This window comes from Aquarana catesbeiana, linkage group LG10 (assembly GCF_042186555.1).
Source record: "Aquarana catesbeiana isolate 2022-GZ linkage group LG10, ASM4218655v1, whole genome shotgun sequence".
Lineage (NCBI taxonomy): Eukaryota > Metazoa > Chordata > Amphibia > Anura > Ranidae > Aquarana > Aquarana catesbeiana.
In genome coordinates, this window is record NC_133333.1 from 196,293,431 (window position 1) to 196,317,025 (window position 23,595).

Consider the following 23,595-nt stretch of genomic DNA (forward strand, 5'->3'; position numbering starts at 1 on the left):
ATTGTTATAGGTGAACTCAGCATATGGTAGGAGAGTCGCCCAATCATCCTGAGAACCAGAACAAAAACATCGGAGGTACTGCTCCAAGGTTTGATTTGTTCTCTCCGTCTGGCCGTTGCTCTGAGTATGGTACGCAGAGGAGAGGCACATTTTAATTTCCAGGGTCTTGCAGAGCTACTTCCAAAACTTGGAGGTAAATTGAACACCCCTGTCTGAGACGATGATCTTGGGCACACCATGAAGTCTGTTTATTTCCTTGAGGAAGATATTAGCCGGAATCCAAGATATTCTGAAGGGACGTGTTGAAGATTGTCAGGCACAGGTAAGATGGCTGAGCAAATACCAGGAGCTGGGGTGAAGCAGTGCTGGGAGCAGTATTGAGAGGAGAAGAATACTTCCTTGGTCTTCCAATTAATTTGAGGTTCATGTGCCTGGAGCCAGGGCAGGCCTAGGATTACAGGAAAGATAGGTGAATGGATGAGATCAAAACGTAGAAACTCTTGATGGCCTGAGTCAGTGGAGGTAAGGATGGGCTTGGTTTCTCGGGTGATGGGTCCAGAACAGGGAAGAGACCCATCAGCCAAATGTACCAGGAGACTTTGGGCTTTAGCCTGAAGAGGAATATGTAGATTTTGGGCCAGCGAGATGTCTAGGAAGCAGCTACAAGCTCCGGAATCAATTATAGCTGGCAGACGGGTTTCCTCTTCCGGTAGCTGTAGAGAGATAAGGAGAGAAACATAAGTCTTGGGTATACCAATGGCTTGGCAATTCACAGTGTTTTGCAGGTACGACTTACTAGGCCTTACTGGGCAGCTGCGGAGGAAATGACCAGAACCTCCACAGTACAGGCACAGATTGGATTTGGCGTCTGCGTTGCCTCTCTTCAGGAGTCAGAGGAGCACGGACCAGTCCCAGTTGCATGGGCTCGGCTTCAGGAGTCGAGGAGGTGGCAGCAGTTGGAGATGGAGAATGGATAGACATTGGCCTGGAGGGTGTCCAACTAGGTCACGGCCCTTAAAAACGTTCTGAGCGCTGCTCACGTAGATGCCTATCCAGCTTGGTGGCTGACTGGATTAGCTCCTCTAGAGAGGCTGGGGTTTCTATCCTAGCCAATTCATCCTTAAGGACCTCAGACAGACCTTGACGGTATTGGTACCTCAAGGCAGGCTCATTCCAACCCGTGTCGGCTGCCCACTTGTGGAATTCTACTGTGTAATCCTCTATGAGCCTTCTCCCGTGGGATAGATTATGCGGGGTTTCTTCAGCTGTGGCAGTGCGCTGCGGATCATCATAAAGTTGTGCCATGCTCTCAAAGAAGGTATCAATAGAATTCAAGACGTGGCTCCTTTGTTCCATCAGACTGTGGGCTCAAGCTTGTGGCTCCTCAGCTAGAAGGGAGATAACAAACCCCTGGGCTTGTTATCTCCCTTCTAGAAGGGAGAAAAGAAAGAAAGTCCTGGGCTGGAGGGCCAGGTAGAGAGAGCAGGCATTCTTGAAGGCCCTGTATTTTTTACAATCTCCTGAGAAGCACTCAGGTGTAGGGACCCTGAGCTCAGGGAGCGCCATAACTACTGTTGAGCTTGCAGTGGGCTGAGGGGCGGAGGCCCCACTAGAAGGTGCGGGAGCTGCGGCTGCAGGTAGTGGTGGACAGGATAGTTGCTGAAGGCGCCTGTCAATTTGAGTATAGCCTTCCTGTAGTTTCTGGACTGCATCAGTGAGAGCGGAGACCTGCTGGCACAGGATCTCTAGAGAGGAATGCGCTCTGTCGGCCTCAGACATCTGGCTGGTTTGTACTGGCAAGGAGAGTACTTACCGAGGCCAAGATGCCGAGAGCGGTCCGCCCTTGCAACTACGCGAACCCCGTCCCCTGGGTGGAGTAGACAAAACTGTAAGCAAGCAGAGGGTCAAACACAAGTAATAGGCAAGGCAAGTCCATACAAGCAGGCCGGGGGTCAAACACTGGTGGTAGGCAGAGCAAGTTCGTTAAACAGGCCGAGGGTCAAACACTGGTGGCAAGCAGAAGAAGTCTGTTAAACAGGCCGAGGGTCAATCCAGGAGAGAAGTAGCGTGGTGAGAACAGTCCGGGTCACAACAGAGGATCAGGTAAGCATAAACAGGAAACAGGAACTAACAGGAGCTGACGACAAACCAGCAACCCGTCTGGGTGCTGGAGCCGATTTAAATAGCCCCGACAGAGTGTCACGGTGGGTGTGCACAAGTTGCCGCGCGCACCCATGTGCTATCGCACGCCGTTCCATCGCCAGAGTGCCAATTTACCGCGCACGCATACAGGGACATGGTGAATGCGGCTGGAGAAGACACTTCTCTGACAACGCCCCTGTTAAACCCCTGTTGGGCCTTAGGCAGTGGTGGTGGTGCCACAATACTGTAACCCCTCACAGATTCTGTTGTTGAGCGCAGGAACGAGCCCTGCTGCAAAATATTACAGCAAAAATTTTAATTATATGCCCCTGAAAAATTGGGCCTTAGGCACTGGTGGTGGTGCCACAACACTGTAACCCCTCACAGATACTCTAGTTGAGCGCAGGAATGAGCCCTGCTGTGAAATATTACAGAATCAAAAAATTGTAATTACATGCCTCTGTTAAACAGGGGCAGAAATTGGGCCTTAGGCAGTGGTGGTGGTGCCCCAAAACAAAAATGTTCTTAGATGTTATCAACATGAACATTGAGGGGGAATAGGATAGTCACTCAGCATAACAGGATAGTCACTCAGCATAGGCAGTCTTCAAGGGATCCCACATTCATAGAAAAATTAATCGGTTACATCAGCATCAGGTGCTTGGTAGCTGGTGATCCAAGACTGATTCATTTTTATGAAGGTGAGCCGATCAACTAAGTCTGTGGACAGGCGCACTCTGTGATGGGTTACAAAGCCTCCAGCAGCACTGAATGTGCGTTCAGAAAGAACACTGGATGCAGGACAGGCCAGTAGCTCAATTGCATATTGTGCAAGCTCTGGCCAGTGATCCATCCTCAAGACTCAGTAACCCAGTGGATTTTTGGTTGGAAAGGTCTCCAAGTCTGATCTTGCCCCAAGGTATTCCTGCACCATGTAAATCAGATGCTGGTGATGGTTGCTGGAACCGATCAGACCTTGGGGCTGCGGACTAAAGAATTGTCTGAACTCATTGGTCAGACGGCCACCTTCTCCACCGCTCCTTTTGTGGCTGACCGAAGCCTCAGCAACATGTTGTCCAGGAGGACCAGGAAATTGTAACCTCCCAGGCTCTGGAAACGCATTGCAAAAATCTTTCTGCAAGATGTTTCATCCTCTGCTCCCTCTGCGAAGGCTGGATAAGTTCCGCAACCTTACCCCTGTAACGTGGATCAAGAAGGGTTGCCAGTCAGTAATAATCCCTCTCCTTCATACCACGAATCCAAGGGTCCTTTCGCAGGCTTTGCAGGATCAGGGAGGCCATGCAGTGAAGGTTTGCTGAGGCATTCGAGTCCTCTGGGTCATTAAGGATGACATGATCCACAGCCACCTCCTCCCAGCCACGTACAAGTCCATGGGTTTCTGGGGACTGAAAACGATCCCTTGAAGACTGCTGCTGATGCTGAGTGCTAGGCTCCACCTCCACGCTGACACAATCCTCATCCTCCTCCTCGTCCTCTTCCTGTGTGATCTGGATAAAGGCAGCCTTGAGAGGTAAGGAAGTCCTCCTCTTCCTCCCTCTGTTCTGCCTCAAGTGCCCTGTCCATTATTCCATGAAGCGTGTGCTCCAACAGGAAGACAAGAGGGACAGTATCACTGATGCATGCACTGTCACTGCTCACCATCCTCGTGGCCTCCTCAAATGGTGACAGGACAGCACATGCATACTTGATCAGTAGCCACTGGCATGGTGAAAAAAAGCCAGGCTCCCCTGACCCTGCCCTGATGCCATACTTACACAGGTACTCATTGATGGCACTCTGCTGCGTGTGCAGCCGCTGCAGCATTACCAACGTTGAGTTCCACCCGGTGGGCATGTCACAAATGAGGCGGTTCTTGGGCAGGTTGCATTGCTTTTGAAGGTCAGTCAGCCGAGCACTGGCATTATATGACTGGCAGAAATTCCCACAGACTTACCTGGCCTGCCTCAGGAGATTCTGTAAGCCCGGGTACCTCTGCACCACCAAATTAAGGATGTGAGCCAAACAGGGAACATGGGTCAAGTGTTCCTGTCGGAGGGCGGAGAGGAGGTTGGTGCCATTGTTGCAAACCACCATTCCTGGCTGAAGCTGGCATGACGTCAACCACCTCTGAGTCTGCCACTGTAGAGCTGACAGAATCTCTGCCCCAATGTGGCTCCTGTCCCCTAAGCAGACCAACTCAAGCACCGCATGGCATCTTTTTGCCTGAGTGCTTGCGTAGCCCCTTGAACGCTTACGGAGCACCGCTGGTTTTCGAGGACAAATCTGCAGAGGAAGAGTGAATAGAGGAAGAAGAAGAGGAGGGGGTGGAGTAGAGAGGTGTGGCAGAATCACTACTACTAGCATTTTGGAGGCATGGTGGCGGAACAAGCTCCAACAATACTGCACCCTGTCCTGCATCCTTCCCAGCTGCCAGCAGAGTTACCCAGTGTGCTGTTAAAGAAAGGTAACGTTCCTGTCCATACCTGCTGGACCATGAGTCAGCGGTAATATGCACCTTACCGCTGACCACCCTGTCCAACGAGGCCAAGACATTGCCTTCCACATGCCGGTAGAGAGCCGGAATGGCCTTCCATGAAAAGAAATGGCGTTGGGGGACCTGCCACTGAGCTACCGCACATTCCACAAATTCACAAAAGGGGGCAGAGTCTACCAGCTGAAAAGGCAGCAGTTGGAGTGCTAGCAATTTAGCCAAGCTAGCATTCAGCCGTTGAGCATGTGGATGGCTGGGACCGAATTTCTTTCTACGGATTAGCAACTGGGGTAGGGAAATTTTCCTGCTACAATCAGATGTTGGTGTAGCAATAGCAGATTGCCCACAAGTATTGGCATACCTAATTCTACACCTTCATTCCTCTCAGTGCAGGTTTCTGAGAGGGCTGAAAGTATAGTGGAGTTGGAGATCCCAGCTGATGAGGAGCAAGTAGAGGTCTGCCTTGTTCTTTGATGTGGGTCTTTTAAGCACTGTTGCCAATGGACTGCCTGGGAGGTCGACTTATGTCTAGTCAAGTATGTGGTGCCCAAGCGGCTGCTGTTTTGGCCACACTTGATACACTTCAGACATATGTTGCAAACAGCAACGGTGCGATCTGCTGCACACGTATCAAAAAAGGCCCACACCAAAGAACTTTTCAAAATACGTGGAAAGTCAGCAGCACCCTTGCAAATCTCTGCGGTGTGATGCAGTCGGGTGGCTGCCCTTAAACTGGCCCCTGGAGGGCATCCTGCTTCACTGGAGATGTGCCTCCTCCTCATCTCTTCTATCAGGCACCCACGTAGAGTCAGTGACCTCATCATCCCCTCCCTCCTTGTCACTGGAGCAAACCTGGCAGTATGCTGCAGCTGGGGGAACATGACTGCCAGTTTCTTGTCCTTCTTGGGCACCCCCTCTCTCTGGGCTCACGTTACTGCCTTCCTCAACCTGGGTACCATCATTGGAGCCTTCAAAATGCTGCGCATCCTCCTGCAGCATGTACCCGACACTGTGGTCGAACAGTTCGGGGGACTCCTCCATGCATGATGGTGGGGCTAGGGAAGGAGTGACTGATGACATTGAGCCAATGGAATAGGCCCCTTTGGCAGCTGCATTGGCAGGCAAACTACTCTGAGCCTGGGTGACAGAGGATGAGGAGGATGAGGACGGCTTAGTTATCCACTCTACCAACTCTTCTGCATGTTGTGGATCAACACGGCCAGCTGCCGAAAAAAAGGACAAGCATGCCCCACGGTCACATGCTGAGGATGCACAAGGGTCCACGACTAGCACTGTTGGCTGTAGACACAGAGCCTGCTTGCCCTCTTTTAGTGGCCTGTGAGCATCTGCCTCTCCTTGGTGGCCTTCCAGACATGCTGTAAAATTTTATTAACAAAACACTGCCTCAAGTTTACTAGAAAAAGTACACCAGGAATGGCCTGCAGTCATATATAGGCTTGGCTAGACTAGAATGCAGTGGATACATATATGTAGGAGACTGTATATATATATTTAATGCACTGCAGATCACTGAATCACCTGCCTGCCTGAAAGTATATTTGAAAATGTACACCAGGAATGGCCTGCAGTCAGATATAGGCTTGGCTAGACTGGAATGCAGTGGATATATATATGTAGGAGACTGTATATATATTTAATGCACTGCAGATCACTGAATCACCTGCCTGCCTGCCTGAAAGTGTATTTGAAAATGTACACCAGGAATGGCCTGCAGTCAGATATAGGCTTGGCTAGACTAGAATGCAGTGGATATATGTAGTAGACTGTGTGTATATATATATATATATATATATATATATATATATATATATATATATATATATATATATATATATATATATATATATATATATATATATATATATATATATATATATATATATATATATATATATATATATATATATATATATATTAAATACACTGCAGCTAACTGAATCACCTGCCTGCCTATATTAGAAACAGTACACCAGGAACAGACTGCAGTCAGATCTAGCTAAACTGGATACAGTGGATATCTATCTATCTATCTACACACACAAGACTGACTGTGTGTGTATATATATATATATATATATATATATATATATATATATATATATATATATATATATATATATATATATAAAAAATACACTACAGCTAACTAAATCGCCTGCCTGCTCAAACTAAATGAAATGACACTCTCTCTTTCGGTTAGCGCCAGCAACACACCACACAGGGCTGACGTGCAGGCGGCCTTATATAGTGTGGGGCGTGGACTTAACCCCCTGAGCACCCTGCCTTTGGCCAATTATGGCTCTCTTTGCTGACTGCGCTGTGATTGACCAAAGCATGCGGGTCATAGTGCATGCTTTGCCAATCATCATACAGCAATGCACTGCGATGTCGCCGGGCATTATGGGGCTTGACACGCTGCTCGAATTTGGCACGAACACCCCATAATGTTCGTATTTTGACGAACGCATGAACAGCCAATGTTCGAGTCAAACTCATGTGCCACATCCATGCCACATCAGTGCTCATCCATGCCACATCAGTTCTCATCAGTGCCACATCCATGCCACATAGGCGCCACATCAGTGCTCATCCATGCCACATCAGTTCTCATCCATGCCACATCAGTGCTCTGCTCATGTGTGCCACATCCATGCCACTACAGTGCCCATCAGTGCCTCACAAAAGTGTAATAGGTAGTCAAATTAGATTTGAAATGTATGTCCCTAGAACATCTGATGTTCCCCGCATGTTGGGTCTGTATGTGGCCAGGCTGTGTAAAAGTCTCACACATGTGGTATCACCATACTCAGGAGGAGTAGCAGAACCTATTTTGCGGCATAATTTTTGCTATGTACATGCTATGTGTTAGAAATATCTTACAAATGGACAACTTTGTGTAAAAAAAAAAAAAAAAAAAAAAAAAAAAGCATTTTAATTTTCTTTCCACATTTTCCAAAAACTTGTGGAAAAGAATGACATGTTTAAAAGACCTCATTATGCCTCATAGAATATATGTTGGGGTGTTTACTTTCCAAAATGGGGTCATTTTTTTGGGTGTTTCCATTGTCCTGGTGCTCCAGGGCCTTCAAATTTGTAATAGGTAGTCAAGAAACTATATGTGTAATTTATGTCCCTAGAATGCCTGATGGTGCTCCCTGCATGTTGGGCCTCTTTATGTGGCCAAGCTGTGTAAAAGTCTCACACATGTGGCATTGCCGTACTCAGGATGAGTAGCAGAATATATTTGGGGGTGTAATTGCAAGTATGCATGTACTGTGTGTGATAAATAACCTGTTAATATGATAATTTTGTGAAAAAAAAAAAAAAATTCAAAAAACTCACCATGCCTCTTACGAAATATCTTGGACGGTCTACTTTCTAAAAAAATGTAATTTAGGGGGTATTTGTACTGTCCTGGCATGTTAGGGTCTCAAGAAATGAGATAGGCCTTCAGTATATCAGGTGTAATCAATTTTCAATGATCGGCACCACAGCTTGTAGAGTCTATAACACAGACCAAATAATATGCACTTATTTGGGTTATTTTTACCAAAGATATGTAGCAGTATAAATTTTGGCCATAATTTATGAAGAAAATGTACTAATTTGCAATTTTTTTTATAACAGAAACAAAAATTTTTTTTTACAAATTTTTTTTTTTTTTTTTTTTTTTCCATTTATAGCGCAAAAAATAAAAACCCTAGTGGAGACTAAATACCACCAAAAGAAAGCACTATTTGTGTGAAAAAAAGGACAAACATTTCATATAGGTACAGTGTTGCCTGACTGAGTAATTGTCATTCAAAATGTGAGAGCGCTGAAAATTGGTCTGGTTAGGAAGGGTGTTTAAGTGCCCAGTGGGCACGTGGTTAAAATGCATGTGTGTCAAAATTCGTCACAGCATAATGCACAGTGTACAATATGTTTTAAGTAAAATGCAAACGGAACCCACAGTATTTTCTGCACATTGCAGCTTATTTAGTGTTAATGCAGTGTGAATGACCTCTTGTTCAGTCTCTGCCCTATCTTGGTTTTAGGGGATCCCATTCCTTCTACCTGGGGGTACAGTGTGTTAATGTTGAAGTGCCCCTCAGTCTTTTTTGGTGAGAGTATGATATGCCGCATTGTGCAGTAATCTTCCACATAATAAGAATTCATTCACTGCTTATTACTCCCTCCGGTGCAATGATCACCCCTGTCTGTTCTACCCCTGGTGCTCTGATCTTCATATTATACATGTGTATAGACACACAGGCTAACCACAATACAGCCATGAGGCACGTGTTCTCTAATGCTTTGCATTGATGTATTCAGAAGAAGGTGTGTCTGCAAAGGGAATGCAGTTGAGGGAGGGGAGTACTTTGTAATGCAGCAGCACGCTTCTACTTTGTTTACCTGTTGCTAAGCAACAACAGTCTCCTAGGTCCTGGGCTTGCAGCATGCTTAGAGAAGTTTCTGCTCGCATGTACACAGGAAACTAATACTGCTACTGCAAGATCAGGTATATGTTTTATTTATTTCAGGTACTTATATATATTTTTGTTATTTTTGTTATTACACTTCATTTTCAAACTTTGATAACATTGGTTATTTGGAGTATTTGCATTGAAACCCTGAAGGTAGGATCTTTCTAAGGTCTACTCCAGTTTGTGTATATACCACAATTCAGATATTAGGTTCAGCTGTTCAAATAATATGTAAAAATGCACAATATTTTAAGGACAAAGGCTTTTGTTTGGATTTTTTGAGTATTGCTGCACATTGTGTAACTTTCTTTTTTTTAAACACAGAGCAGAGTATCTGTACATTATAGGGTTTTATATGGATTTTTTTTTTTTAAACTGCATTTATGTGTTGGGATGCAAGTAAAAATAAGTTGTGTTGTACCACAGCACATATAAAGTATGTGCTAATGCATGTTAAAAAATGTAATGCATATTAAAGCATGCTCAGCGATTTACCTACAGAGGCAATTTTTTAAAATTTGTTAAATACATGTTAAAAACAGCATTTGTTGCTAGGAAATTACTTAGAATCCACAAACATTAAGTATTTTCTGAAAACAGAAGCTCTGGAGAAAAAAATGATGGTGGTTTCAATTTGTGATGCCACGAGATATTTACGCAGCCATTTATCAAATGCAAATTTTCAGGAAATAATACACTGGGATGATTTGAATGCACACAAACACAATATAATACCCAATTTTTTGGTAAAGTATAAAAGACGATGTTGCAATAACTACTTACATATACTGCAGGGCAGCCCGGCTGCGCAAAACAATGTACCTGTACATTGTTTGCACTTCCTGGTCTGGGGCACGCCCCTTGGACACGCTCCCGATTGGACACGGTGGGAGTCAATCAGCCAAACCACCCGCAATCGTTCGGGGGAACAACAGAATGGTGGTTTGCCTATGTAAATAAGTCTGTCACAGAGGAAGAGAGAGATCTGTGATTCTTACTAATCAGGAACACCGATCTCTCTTGTTGTCTAGTGTCAGCATCCCCCGCACAGTTAGAAAGCACACATAGGGAACACATTTAACTCTTTGATCGCCCCTGATGTTAACCCTTTCCCCTTCCTTGCCAGTGTCATTTGTACAGTGTCAGTGCATTTGTCCTCCACAGTGTCGTAGTCCAGCCAAAAATCGCTGATCGCCACCATTACTAGTAAAAAAAAGTCCCTAAAACCAATTAATATATGCTAATTGGGATTTTTTTTGCCAAAAATATGTAGTAGAATACAAATTGGCCTAAACTGATGAAGAAATTTTATTTTTTTTCATATTTTTATTGGATATGTTTTATAGCAGAAAGTAAAAAATATTGTTGTTTTTCAAAATTGTTGCTCTTGTTTTGTTTATAGCGCAAAAAATCAAATACCACCAAAAGAAAGCTCTATTTGTGGGAAAAAGAGGACATCAATTTTGTTTGTGTATAACGTCGCACAACCACGCAATTGTCAGTTAAAATAACGCAGTGATGTATCGCAAAAAATGACTTGGTCAGGAAGGGGGTAAATCCTTCTGTGACTGAAGTGGTTAAGTAAATACATGGCAAACATGTCAAGATTTAAAATTGTGCACGACTGTGAAATGAACGGAAACTCAAAAGTGTCCTTAGATGACCCTTTAAAAGCTTTATCAGTTTAGAGTTAAAAGTGAGCTTTGGGACTAGAATTATTGCTGTCACTCCAATGTCTGCAGTGCTATCTCGCATGTTTGGTAAAATCCCCATTTACATATGCGTGCCTGACCTACTGTACATGCTCTTTTTCATTTGCTGTGAGCACAGTGGGATGGGGGTGCTTTTAGGTTACTTTTTTTTTAATTATTATATTTCTTTATTTTTAAACTTTTTTCATTTAACTTTATTGCTATTACAAGAGGTGAACAAGCTCCCTTGTGATAGTTTTATGCAGTTTTGGGCTATACTGTATATTGTATATATTACATGTATTTACCTACAGTAAATGTATTTAATAGTGAGTCCACTGAGACCCGTGCTGGGGGTTAATAGTGTGTTGCCTGAGACCAGTGCTGGGGGTTATTAGTGCATCCGCTGAGACCAGTGCTGGGGGTTAATAGTGTGTCCGCTGAGAACAGTGTTGGGGGGTTAATAGTGTGTCCGCTGAGACCCATGCTGGGGGTTAATAGTGCGTCCGCTGAGACCAGTGTTGGGAGTTAATAGTGAGTCCACTGAGACCAGTGCTGGGGGTTATTAGTGTGTCCGCTGAGACCAGTGCTGGGGGTTATTAGTGTGTCCGCTGAGACCAGTGTTGGGGGTTAATAGTGCGTCCGGTGAGATCTGTGTTGGGGGTTAATAGCATGTCCCCTGAGACCAGTACTGGGGGTTAATAGCATGTCCTCTGAGACCAGTGCTGGGGGTTATTAGTGCGTCCACTGAGACCAGTGCTGGAGGTTAATAGTCCGTCCGTTGAGACCCATGTTGGGGGTTAATAGTGCGTCCACTGATAGCAGTGTTGGGGGTTAAAAGTGCGTCCGCTGAGACCCGCGTTGGAGGTTAATAGTGCGTCTGCTGAGACCAGTGTTGGGGGTTAATAGTGCGTCTGCTGAGACCTGTGCTAGGGGTTAATAGTGCGTCCGTTGACACCAGTGATGGGAGTTAATAGTGTGTCCACTGAGACCAGTGTTGGGGGTTAAAAGTACATCCTCTGAGACCTGTGTTGGAGGTTAATAGTGCGTCCGCTGAGACCAGTGCTGAAGGTTAATAGTGCATACGCTGAGACCAGTGTCGGGGGTTAATAGTGCATCCACTAAGACCTGTGTTGAGGGTTAATAGTGCATCCGCTGAGACCAGTGTTGGGGTTAAAAGTGCGTCCGCTGAGACCCATGCTGGGGGTTAATAGTGCGTCCACTGAGACCAGTGTTGTGGGTTAAAAGTGCGCCTGCTGAGACCCGTGTTGGAGGTTAATAGTGCGTCTACTGAGACCAGTGATGGGGGTTAATAGTGTGTCCGCTGAGACCAGTGCTGAGGGTTAATAGTGCGTCCACTGAGACCAGTATTGGGGGTAAATAGTGCGTCTGCTGAGACCCATGTTGGGGGTTAATATTGCATCCACTGAGATCAGTGCTGAGGGTTAGGGATGAGCCAAACACCCCCCTGTTCGGTTCGCACCAGAATATGCGAACAGGCAAAAAATTTGTTTGAACACGCGAACACCGTTAAAGTCTATGGGACTCGAACATGAATAATCAAAAGTGCTAATTTTAAAGGCTTATATGCAAGTTATTGTCATAAAAAGTGTTTGGGGACCTGGGTCCTGCCCCAGGGGACATGTATCAATGCAAAAAAAAGTTTTAAAAAGTCCGTTTTTTCGGGAGCAGTGATTTTAATAATGCTTAAAGTGAAACAATAAAAGTGTAATATTCCTTTAAAACCTGGGGGGTGTTTATAGTATGCCTGTAAAGCGGCACATGTTTCCTGTGTTTAGAACAGTCTGACAGCAAAATGACATTTCAAAGGAAACAAAGTAATTTAAAACTACTTGCGGCTATTAATGAATTACACTTACGCATAAAAGTTCATTGATAAAAATGGCATGGGATTTCCCCACAGGGGAACCCCGAACCAAAATTTAAAAAAAAAATGGCGTGGGGTTCCCCCAAAATTCAGGTCTAGTATGGATATTAAGGGGAACCCCGTGCCAAGATTTAAAAAAACATGGCGTGGGGTCCCCCCAAAAATCCATACCAGACCCTTATCTGAGACGCAACCTAGCAGGCTGCAGGAAAAGAGGGGGGACAAGATAGCGCCCCCCCTCCTGAACCGTACCAGGCCACATGCCCTCAACATTGGGAGGGTGCTTTGAGGTAGCCCCCAAAGCACCTTGTCCCCATGTTGATGAGGACAAGGGCCTCATCTCCACAACCCTTGGCCGGTGGTTGTGGGAGTCTGCGGGCGGGGGGCTTATCGGAATCTGTAAGCCCCCTTTAACAAGGGGACCCCCAGATCCTGCCCCCGCTCTGTGAAATGGTAATGGGGTATAAAAGTACCCCTACCATTCCACAAAAAAAGTCAAAAATGTTAAAAATGACAAGAGACAGTTTTTGACAATTCCTTTATTTAAAGTCTTCTTCTTTCCATCTTCTTCGGGTCTTCTTCCTTCTTCCTTGCTTTGGTTTCTTCCTCCATCTTCTTCTTCATTTGGTTCTTCCTCTGATTCTCTGCTTCTTGCTCTGGTGTTCTCATCCAGCATCTTCCTCCGCGGCGTCTTCTTCCCCGCTTTGTTCTTGGGCTGCTCCGCATCCATGGGAGGCTCCCGCTGTGTGACGCTTCTCTTCTTCTGACACTTTTTATATAAAGGAGGGCAGGTTCACCGGGCGGGGTCCCCTCTGTCGCACGGGGACTTGACAGGGACTTCCCTATGACTTTCCCTGTGACATCAGAAAGGCCGGGGTCACCCGGTTACGTAATGGGTGACCCTGCCCCCCCCCCCTGTAAAACGGTTTGTGCCACAGCCTTGCCCAGACTAATGGCACCTACTTCAGAAGAGCTAGGACATTGTGACAGTATGTACTTTCTGAACTTGGGGACACACAAGTTGTTGTATTTAAACATGAAAAAGATTACTATTGCGACAACACGTCATCAGCAGGGTAAAACTAACCTGTCTCACGACGGTCTAAACCCAGCTCATGTTCCCTATTAGTGGGTGAACAATCCAACGCTTGGTGAATTCTGCTTTACAATGATAGGAATAGCTGACATCGAAGGATCGACATTGAAGAAGACCTGAAGAAGATGGAAAGAAGAAGAATTGTCAAAAACTGTCTCTTGACATTTTTAAAATTTTGACACTTTTTTCATGAAATGATTACCATTTCAAACAGGGGGGCAGGATCTGGGGATCCCCTTGTTAAAGGGGGCTTCCAGATTCCAATAAGCCCCCCACCTGCAGACCCCCACAACCATCGGCCAAGGGTTGTGGGGATGAGGCCCTTGTCCTAATCAACATGGGGACAAGGTGCTTTGGGGGCTACCTCAAAGCACCCTCCCAATGTTGAGGGCATGTGGCCTGGTACGGTTCAGGAGGGGGGGCGCTGTCTCGTCCCCCCCCCCTCTTTTCCTGCGGCCTGCCAGGTTGTGTGCTCGGGTAAGGGTCTGGTATGAATTTTTTGGGGGGACCCCACACCATTTTTTTTTTTTTTATGTTTTGGCATGGGGTTCACCTTAAAATCCATACCAGACCTGAAGGGTCTGGTATGGATTTTAAGGGGGACCCCGATGCCATTTAAAAAAAAAAATTTTGGTACGGGCTTCCCCTTAATATCCATACCAGACCTGAAGGGCCTGGTATGGAATTTAGGGGGATCCATGTGCCATGTTTTTTAAATATTGGTTCGGGGTTCCCCTGTGGGGAAATCCCATGCCGTTTTTATCAATGAACTTTTATGTGTATTGTCGGACCGGCAAGTCATTAATAGCCGTGAGTAGTTTTAAATGACTTTTTTTCCTTTGAAATGTCATTTTGTGCAGGGACTGTTCTAAACACGGGAAACATGCGCCCCTGTACAGGCATACTATAGACACCCCCCAGGTACGAAATTTAAAGGAATATTACACTTTTATTGTTTCACTTTAAGCATTATTAAAATCGCTGCTCCCGAAAAAACTGCAGTTTTTAAAACTTTTTTTTGCATTGATCCATGTCCCCTGGGGTAGGACCCAGGTCCCCAAACACTTTTTATGACAATACCATGCATAAAAGCCTTTAAAATTAGCACTTTTGATTTCTCCCATAGACTTTTAAAGGGTGTTCCTTGGCTTTCGAATTTGCTGCAAACACCCGAAATTGTTCGCTGTTCAGCGAACTGGCGAACAGCCGATGTTCGAGTTGAACATGAGTTCGACTCAAACTCGGAGCTCATCCCTACTGAGGGTTAATAATGCATCCACTGACACCAGTGCTGGGGGTTAATAGTGCGTCCGCTGTGACCATTGCTGGGGGTTAATAGTGTGTTCACTGACACCAGTGCTGGGGGTTAATAGTACGTCCGCTGTGACCAGTCCTGGGGATTAATAGTGTGTCCGCTGACACCAGGGCGAAAATTATGAATGCCACCCCAGCTTTGACTGTGGTATCTTATGTGCCCCTCCCCCCCATATATTGTTCCTAGAGTCGCCACTGCACACACACCACGCGAGCTTTGGTCTGAAATGTCCGACAGCGCTGAAACACAGTCCCGCCTCTTAGACAGGCTCCTGTGAGATAGACAGAACATTGATGCAATGCAGTGAATTTGAATCAGTGTGACATGTATCATAGGAGCCGCAAGTCGGTCTAGGAGGCAGAACTTTGTTACAGTGGCCGCCCAGGAGATTCAAATCCAAATCCGTCAAATCCAAATCCGTCAAATCCAAGCTCCGTGACAGCAAGAGATCGTCGCCGCTCTGTGTGATCCGGGGACACTGGTATGCTGCAATTGGTGGGCACTGGTAGGCTGGTTTTGGTGAGCACTGGTAGGCTTCAATTGGTGGGCACTGGCAGGCTGCATTTGGTGGGAACTGATAAGGCTGCATTTGGCGGGCACTGGTAGGCTGCATTTGATGCATCGATCTCTTGTATCATTTCCGCAGTCTCTGACCATTCCTTGTATCATGTCATCAGTCTATGACCATCTCTTGTAGTATGTCTGCAGTCTCTGACCATTTCTTGTAGTATGTCTGCAGTCTCTGACCATCTCCTGTATCATATCTGCAGTCTCTGACCATCTCTTCTAGTATGTCTGCCGTCTCTGACCATCTCCTGTAGTATGTCTGCCATCCCTGACCATCTTTTGTATCATATCTGCAGTCTCTGACCATCTCCTGTATCATATCTGCAGTCTCTGACCATCTCTTCTAGTATGTCTGCCGTCTCTGACCATCTCCTGTAGTATGTCTGCCATCCCTGACCATCTCTTGTATCATATCTGCAGTCTCTGACCATCTCCTGTATCATATCTGCAGTCTCTGACCATCTCTTCTAGTATGTCTGCCGTCTCTGACCATCTGTAGTATGTCTGCCATCTCTGACCATCTCTTGAATCATTTCTGCAGTCTCTAACCATCTCTTGTATCTTATCTGCAGTCTCTGACCATCTCCTGTATCATATCTGCAGTCTCTGATCATCTCCTCTAGTATGTCTGCCGTCTTTGACCATCTCCTGTAGTATGTGTGCCACCTCTGACCATCTCTTGTATCATGTATGCAGTCTCTAACCATCTCATGTATCATGTCTGCCATCTCTTGCCATCTCTTGTATCGTATCTGCACTCTCTAACCATCTCGTGTATCATGTCTGCAGTCTCTGACCATCTCTTGTATCATGTCTGCAGTCTCTGACTATCTCCTGTAATATGCCTGCAGTATCTGACCATCTCTTGTACTATGTCTGCAGTCTCTGACCATCTTCTGTATCGTGTCTGCAGTCTCTGACCATCTCCTGTAGTATGTAGGCAGTATGTCTGGGGTCTCTTTCTAACAGACTCTCTAACAGAAGCCCTCTCTGTGTGCATCAGAGAGACCCCCCCACATTAGTGTACACTCTTCCTGTATTTTCTTTATTGTTAAAAGATCATGGGAGGATCCTAGGGTAACAAAGATTTCTTAGGAGAACATGTCTGTGTTTGTGTCATTGCCATAAAAACATTTGTAAAGGGGAGGAGTTAGTAAGATGACCACGCCCACGTGGGGGCGCAGAAATATTTCTGCACCCAGGCGTCTGTGACCCTAGGATCGGCTCTGCATAGGTGTGAACCAGGACTAAAGCTCCAGTCATACACTAGTACAGTTTGAAACCTACTTTTTGTATGAATAATTCCACAAATTTGTATGAAATTCTCAGCAGTACATTCAATGTAAAGAGGAAAGGATCGCTGCTATTTCAGACCAGCCCAGGTGAATAAAAGTTAAAGGAGCAGCCTCAGCCTACATGTCTCCACCAACCCACACACCCTCATGGGGTGTGTGGGTTGGTGGAGACATGTAGGCTGAGACCGCTCTTTATCGTTTAGTGATATTAAAAAATTGCTTTTAACATTTGATTTTGGAGTGAATGGACTTTCCTGAACAAAAACCACATTTGCGGTTTAAAATGTGTTTAAGGAAAAATTTTCCATCCTGCTCCTTTCACATTTTCTCTTTACCATAGTCAAACACAAATACCACTAATGATTAGAAAATTGAACACACATTCTTAAATTTCTACAAATTAAATCATTTTAACAACATTCTACCAGTGTTTGGCTGGATTAAGCAATATACTTATTCTATTTCATAAAAAACAGTGCAGCACTCACCTCTCCTGTGTAAAGAAAAAAATTTATATATAAGTAGAAATATATATAAATATATATATATAAGTGTATCTGACTATAGTGCTTAAAACAATATACGTATTGCCATCAGATGCATAACACACCGCATATTATGTGAAAAAATGCATATAAATCATAAACATCAGTCCATAAAAAAAGTCCATAATAATCCAATATAATTGATCTTCGTGACTGTGCAATCCTATCCACCAGAACAGATCTTGGCTTAACAGAAAACACATACCACATTGCCCTTCCCCCCACCTATTGGTGTCCTCTCATCTGCTTGAATAGACCTCCCCAGTAAGAAGAGGTCAATAGCGCTTTACAGTAGTATAGTGGCACTGCTTCTACTGTCTAGATACTCAAAGTCCACAGCTCCCAGCGAGCTGCCAATCATATAAAACATAAGAGAAAAGACCCATAGTGTAGATCGCTCATATAATAATTTATTCCAAAGTAAAATACACTCCCATTTCAGAGGTCAAAAACAGCATATCTCAGATAAATTCCGGCATTCACAAGCTCTACCCAGCTCCTCCCATCGTGATTGCGTCACCACCTACCTCAAGTGTTGCGCCCAATGGACTTTCTCAATGGTATAGACTATTTTTTAAAGTCAGAGACCTACTGGTTTTACAAGTAATCACCAAATCCTAAAGCTACTGCTTATGTGATCAGTTGCTCTCATGCCATATTTCCTTCTAAGTAGGGTAGAGTATGGGCATCAGAGATTAAGACCCCATTCGCACCTTTACGATCCCATGAACACACACAGAAACACTCATTTATATGCACTTTCCTGGAAACGTGTGAAGAACATACCAGAGTGCGCATCCCACTTGCGGTGCCATTAATTCTTAATGCCACCTTAATAACCCTTATTGGCACCTCAAATGCGTTTAGCAGGCATACAACAAAATGTGCAGTGTAAAAACACATGAGGCTCACTACCCAAAAGGGATATTCAGATTCAAAATACTTTAATAATCTCAACAGGAAATTATTGAACACACAAGCTACTTTGACACATTTTCATGCATAGGGCAGTCTAATCAATTGAATGGGCTGCCCTAGACTGTTGTAAAGCATACATGCAAAAGAAGAGCAAAAAAACATCAGTTTGTGTTGCACAGATGTGCATGCAGTCTAATAGGAACTTTTTATTTGGTTACTGGGCACACATGTTTTCCTCCATCACAAACACATTCTAAATAAGCTTATTTACATATTTTTTAAATATACTAAGGCTCCATTCACACCTGGGTGATTTGAATCATGGCTAAAATCGTTGCGATTCTGCCCATGATTCAGAATCACAGCAAACTGCGGGACACTATTTCTCAATGGCACCCCAAATGAGGTGTAATTTTGTCGCGCAGCATTCCAGAACTTCTTTTTGGCAGCGCACATCCCGCAATTTTGTTTGCGAGATTGTGCCACAAAGTGTCGGGTGACAATTGCGGCAAAATCGCACCATTTAGGTTCCATTGAGAAATAATGGCATCACAAACACTTCCCCTATTTTGAAGCATGGGCAGAATCACGGCGATTCCACCCGCGATTCAAATCGCCCAGGTGTGAATGAAGCCTTAAGCCTCCTACACACGGTAAGATTGTTGGCAGGGGATTGTCTGTTGACAATCTGTTGTCCTAAAATCTTACCGTTGGTACGCTCCTTTTGACAATTATTCAATTATTGTCCAACTTTCAGCCAACGAATGTTGGATGACAGGCTAGTAAATTTTTGGCAGACAATGGCTTGAGATCTGATTTTTGCATGGTCAGTACACAAATCCGTGTACAAAAGTCGAAAGTACAAACATGCATGCTCGGAATCAATGCTCACCAAACATGAAATTAGCAGAAGGGGCCCAAAGGGTGGCGCTCAAGAGCAGAAATTCCTTGTAGTACGTCACAACGTTCGTGTTTGTCACACGACAATTGTGTACCATTAGTATGCAAGACAAGATCCTGGCACACGCTCTTTTGACAAAAATCAGACGCTCGGTTGGCTAACAATCACACTGTGTGTACGAGGCTTTAGACTGGACCACTAAAACAAGAAATGGTCTGTATAAGAAGTGATCCTAGCAGGGGGTGTTTTAGACACTAGCAGTTGTTTGCCCCCAGGCTCCAGTGATGGAAATTCAGGTATAATTCTTCCTATTTCTTATTATGATTCTTCATTTTCCCAGTGATCAAAAAACATAAACGTTCCTGCGTACTTAAAGTGGAGTTCCACCCACTTTTACAACTCTTCAGCATCCCTCACTAAACTGTGCACTGTAAACGAATTGGATATTTTTTTATTTTTATTCTCAGCACCTACTATATATCTACTGTATTTATTTTTCACTTCCTCCTCCCTGGCCGTGGCCCATCACATCATTTCCTGTTTGCAATGCCTTCTGGGAAGGGGTGGCAACTGACACTGCCGTTGCTATGGAAACCTGACCTGAAACCTATTACACTGCTTGTGCTGCACTGAGCATGTGCGAGATCTGCAAGGATGAGATCCAGGAAGAAATACAGTCTGGCTTCAGATGCACACACTTAAGATGGCCACTGCCTGCTGTAAGTTTTATAAAATAACAAACTACTGCTATAAACTAACAAAACAGACCTTAGTTTACAGACTAACTTTACTAGAATACATTAAGCTTGTGTATTATAGGGGTATTTTTATTTAAAAAGTATAATTTCAGCCGGAACACCACTTTAAAGACTTCTTTGGCCACCACTACTTCTTTATCTCACACCATTTATCATTTAAAAGAAATGCTGGAGGCATGGATGGTACCATATTCCACATATGGTGGACATGCCCGAAAGTGCGGAGGTTCTGGATACGCACATACAACTTCATATACTCATTGACCCAAGTGAACCTCATTAAATCACCTCTGCAGGCACTGTTGGGACTCCCAGTGGAGGGGATATCAAAACATATGAGGATCCTCATTGCCTTCATATTTGTAGCAACAAGAATATCCTTAGCCAAATCTTGGAAGTCCCCTATGATCCCTTTCCACCTGCTGAAATCTAAACTATCATGGATAATGGTAAATGAACGCCTCTCTGCAATTTTGAACGATACAATTGCTTTGTTCGTCAAAATAAGGGACCCTTGGATTAAATACCTTTCAGATGCATTATGAGATGGGATTGGCTCTGGAGTGCTCTACTCTGGGGCTAGGGTACACCCCTTTTCACTACCCTCTATTACTTCTTTCTGCCATCTCTTTTCCCTTTCTCTCTTTCTTCGATCTGAATTTGCCTCTCGATGGTCTCTAGGACCAATTACTGTCTCTAGGACTACACAGGAGTTAAGTTAGTAGGTTGCATCAAGCAGATATAGTAGAGGGGGGAAGGGATTCACCCCTCCATGTTTTCCGTTATGTATGAAGTACCGAGAGCTAGAAGAGGTATTCCAGAATTAAGACTATATTATATATTCATTTTCCTCTCAAGCTTTGCATATCTCTAGTGGGATGAGTGGGGAAGGAATGGAATATTATGTAACCTCATTGCTTTTTATGTTTGATTTTCTCACATATGTCTAATATGTGGATGATGATACATCAAATTTGATATCAAAATATATTCTCTCTGCGCTGTAACCGAATAATCTCCGGTTTTATAATGAGCAATTACTTTCTGTTGCAGCAGCAAATGTTGATTTTGTACGTGTTCAAAATTTTCTGAATAAAAATATTGAAAAGAAATAAATGCTGGAATCTGTGACCTCACATGAGGAATGCAATCTTTTAGGTCAGAATTCTTTGGAATTATAATTGTCAACCTTCAATTGAAATCTATCTGTCTATCTATCAATCTAAATATAGTACACATTCTTGTTGAAGATAGTGTTCATCTGCCAATGGACTTTTCAGCGGTGTGCCGGAATGAAATGCATAAGGACTAATCACTATAAATCCACAGCAGACTGCATTTTGCAGCATTGATTACCTGTTTTAAGCTCAGGGAGCAAGTGCTCCTTAAGCCAACAGGTAATCATCTCACTAGGCATACTATAAATCAGTTACATTTCTTCGGAAAGGCTGTGTTTAGTGGGGTTTTGACCCATTCAATACATGTGACAGCTAAAAAAAATGTCCGATGAAAAAATAGATGTGCCCATTTGTTAACTTGTCAGAGGCTCACCTGGAAATAAAGACAAATGTAGGTATGTTTTCTGGCTGTGTTAATCTTAAAGCTCAAGGATTTCACATATACTGCAGCTGTAAAAGACAAAATGAGAGTACACCTGTTTCATGCAAAACCTTCAATAAAACTTAACAAATTATTAACAAATAACTTCAAAATACAAAGCTACCTAACTACACAACAACCATAGGACCCTTTCAACAAACTTTTATCACTGTCCCAAATATGCAAAGTTCAGATGTGTTTCAAGGACAAGCCCAGCTCAAACTTTTTTTTTTTGGTGGATGTCAACCTCTGAAATGAGAAGTGAACAAAGCATATCCTTCTATAGCGTTTTATTTGCTCCAATCCAAAGCACCAAGTGTAATTTCTCTCTGCTGTCTCCTTCCTCTGCTATCTGCATGAGCCACTTCTCTCTGCATGAGTTGACACCAGATAATCTCGGGAGACAGCTCTGCCCCTTTTCAGGACACCTCAGGTGATTAAGAGCGTCATCTCTGCATGTGTTTCTATAACACTGTGTCGAGGGGGGAGTGTTCATTCCCTCCACTCAGGTTGCAGATTACACTGAGCTCCCATGACAATTCTTTGCAGTGTGTGTGACATTACATCCCTGACCCATAGCTGCTGAAGCTGAGAAAAAGCCTTTGATCTGTGTGTTTTAGAAGACTGTGGATAAGGGAGGACTGCAGATAAACAGGTACAGCTTATGTATGAGGATTTGTTTCATCTGTGTATTAACTGAGGCTAGTTACTTCACTGGGTATGTGTAAGGGCTTACAACCACTTTGAATATGGTATATAAGGGTTAACAAACCTCCACCCCCTCTCCGATTGCTTTATAGCTGTCCATGTCCTCAATAGGGAGATTTCAACTCACCTACTGTTATAGGGTCTAGAATCAATAAAAAAAAACTTTGGGCATGTCCAATCCTGTGATATCATACCCAGATGGGGAGGGGCTTAACCCACTGTCACTACTCTCCCGCTGTAGATGCTTGCAGTGCTGTGTGTGGTCAGGGTTAGTTGAGGGATTCCTTTGGGTTTTTTGCAGCACATGACTTTGACTTCGACTTTATTGTTTGTAAATACACTTTTGTGTTTTTGTTTTTGAGTCTACCTTTTTTTTTTTTTCATTTTTTAAAAATGCATTTTTGACATACTACACCATGGCGGTGTTTGTGCCACTCTTTCCTGTTTTGTCTCATCAAATAAAAATTGAATGCATATTAAAATGAAATGGTTGCATGGAAAGCCATTATTTATGTTTCTAAAGTGAAAATGTGGAGTTTTCCTTTAAGTAGGAGAAGGTAACAGCTGTTTTTCATGTTCATGTTGGACATCTTGAACATAATTTACATCTCTTTGGAAGCTGCTTTCTCAAGAATTGTGTTGCCACTCTCTCAATTCTATCACTCTCTATTATAAAATAAGAGCAATCAGTGGTTGGCAGACCTTTAAGGAGCTCAGGGCATAAGCACTAATCCATATGTCCATTCATCATTATCGCATGACATATGCCTATAAATCATTTTCTAGTGTTACTAACAGCTTGCATTATAGCATGGTATACCAGGTGTGCACCTAAACTGCATTACATTGTTTATATAATGTTGTGTGTGTTTGCTGGGGGCAATCATTCTGATTATGTAGATGTAAAGGATAGAAAGGTTTTTCCAATATGGTATGATAAATTACATACCTGAATGTCTCGTTATGTACAGTACTTTTAACCATGACATCACATTCCAGTAACAGAAAATACTAAGCTAGACATGTAGACACTAGATTTTTTGTGGGTGTCACACCATTTACCATAGGACATTTGTTATTACCAAACTGTAATTTAAGAAATAAATGTTCTTTATATACCAAAACATTTGTTTCTCAAAAATCACAAAACTCCAAAAAAAAAAGAGGGTTACCCCCCAAATAACAAGGATAACC

General features: G+C 43.8%; 1 protein-coding gene across 3 annotated transcripts in view; it reads left to right on the forward strand.

The window, feature by feature from the left end:
- Positions 1-9,044: 9,044 nt before the first annotated feature.
- The window catches only part of TTC12 (tetratricopeptide repeat domain 12), a 355,554-nt gene continuing 341,003 nt past the window's right edge, over positions 9,045-23,595 (forward strand). For all 3 annotated transcript variants that reach the window (XM_073603090.1, XM_073603091.1, XM_073603092.1), the window contains exon 1: positions 9,045-9,155. The gene's annotated coding sequence lies outside the window, so the exon portion shown is untranslated. The remainder of the gene's footprint in view (positions 9,156-23,595) is intronic.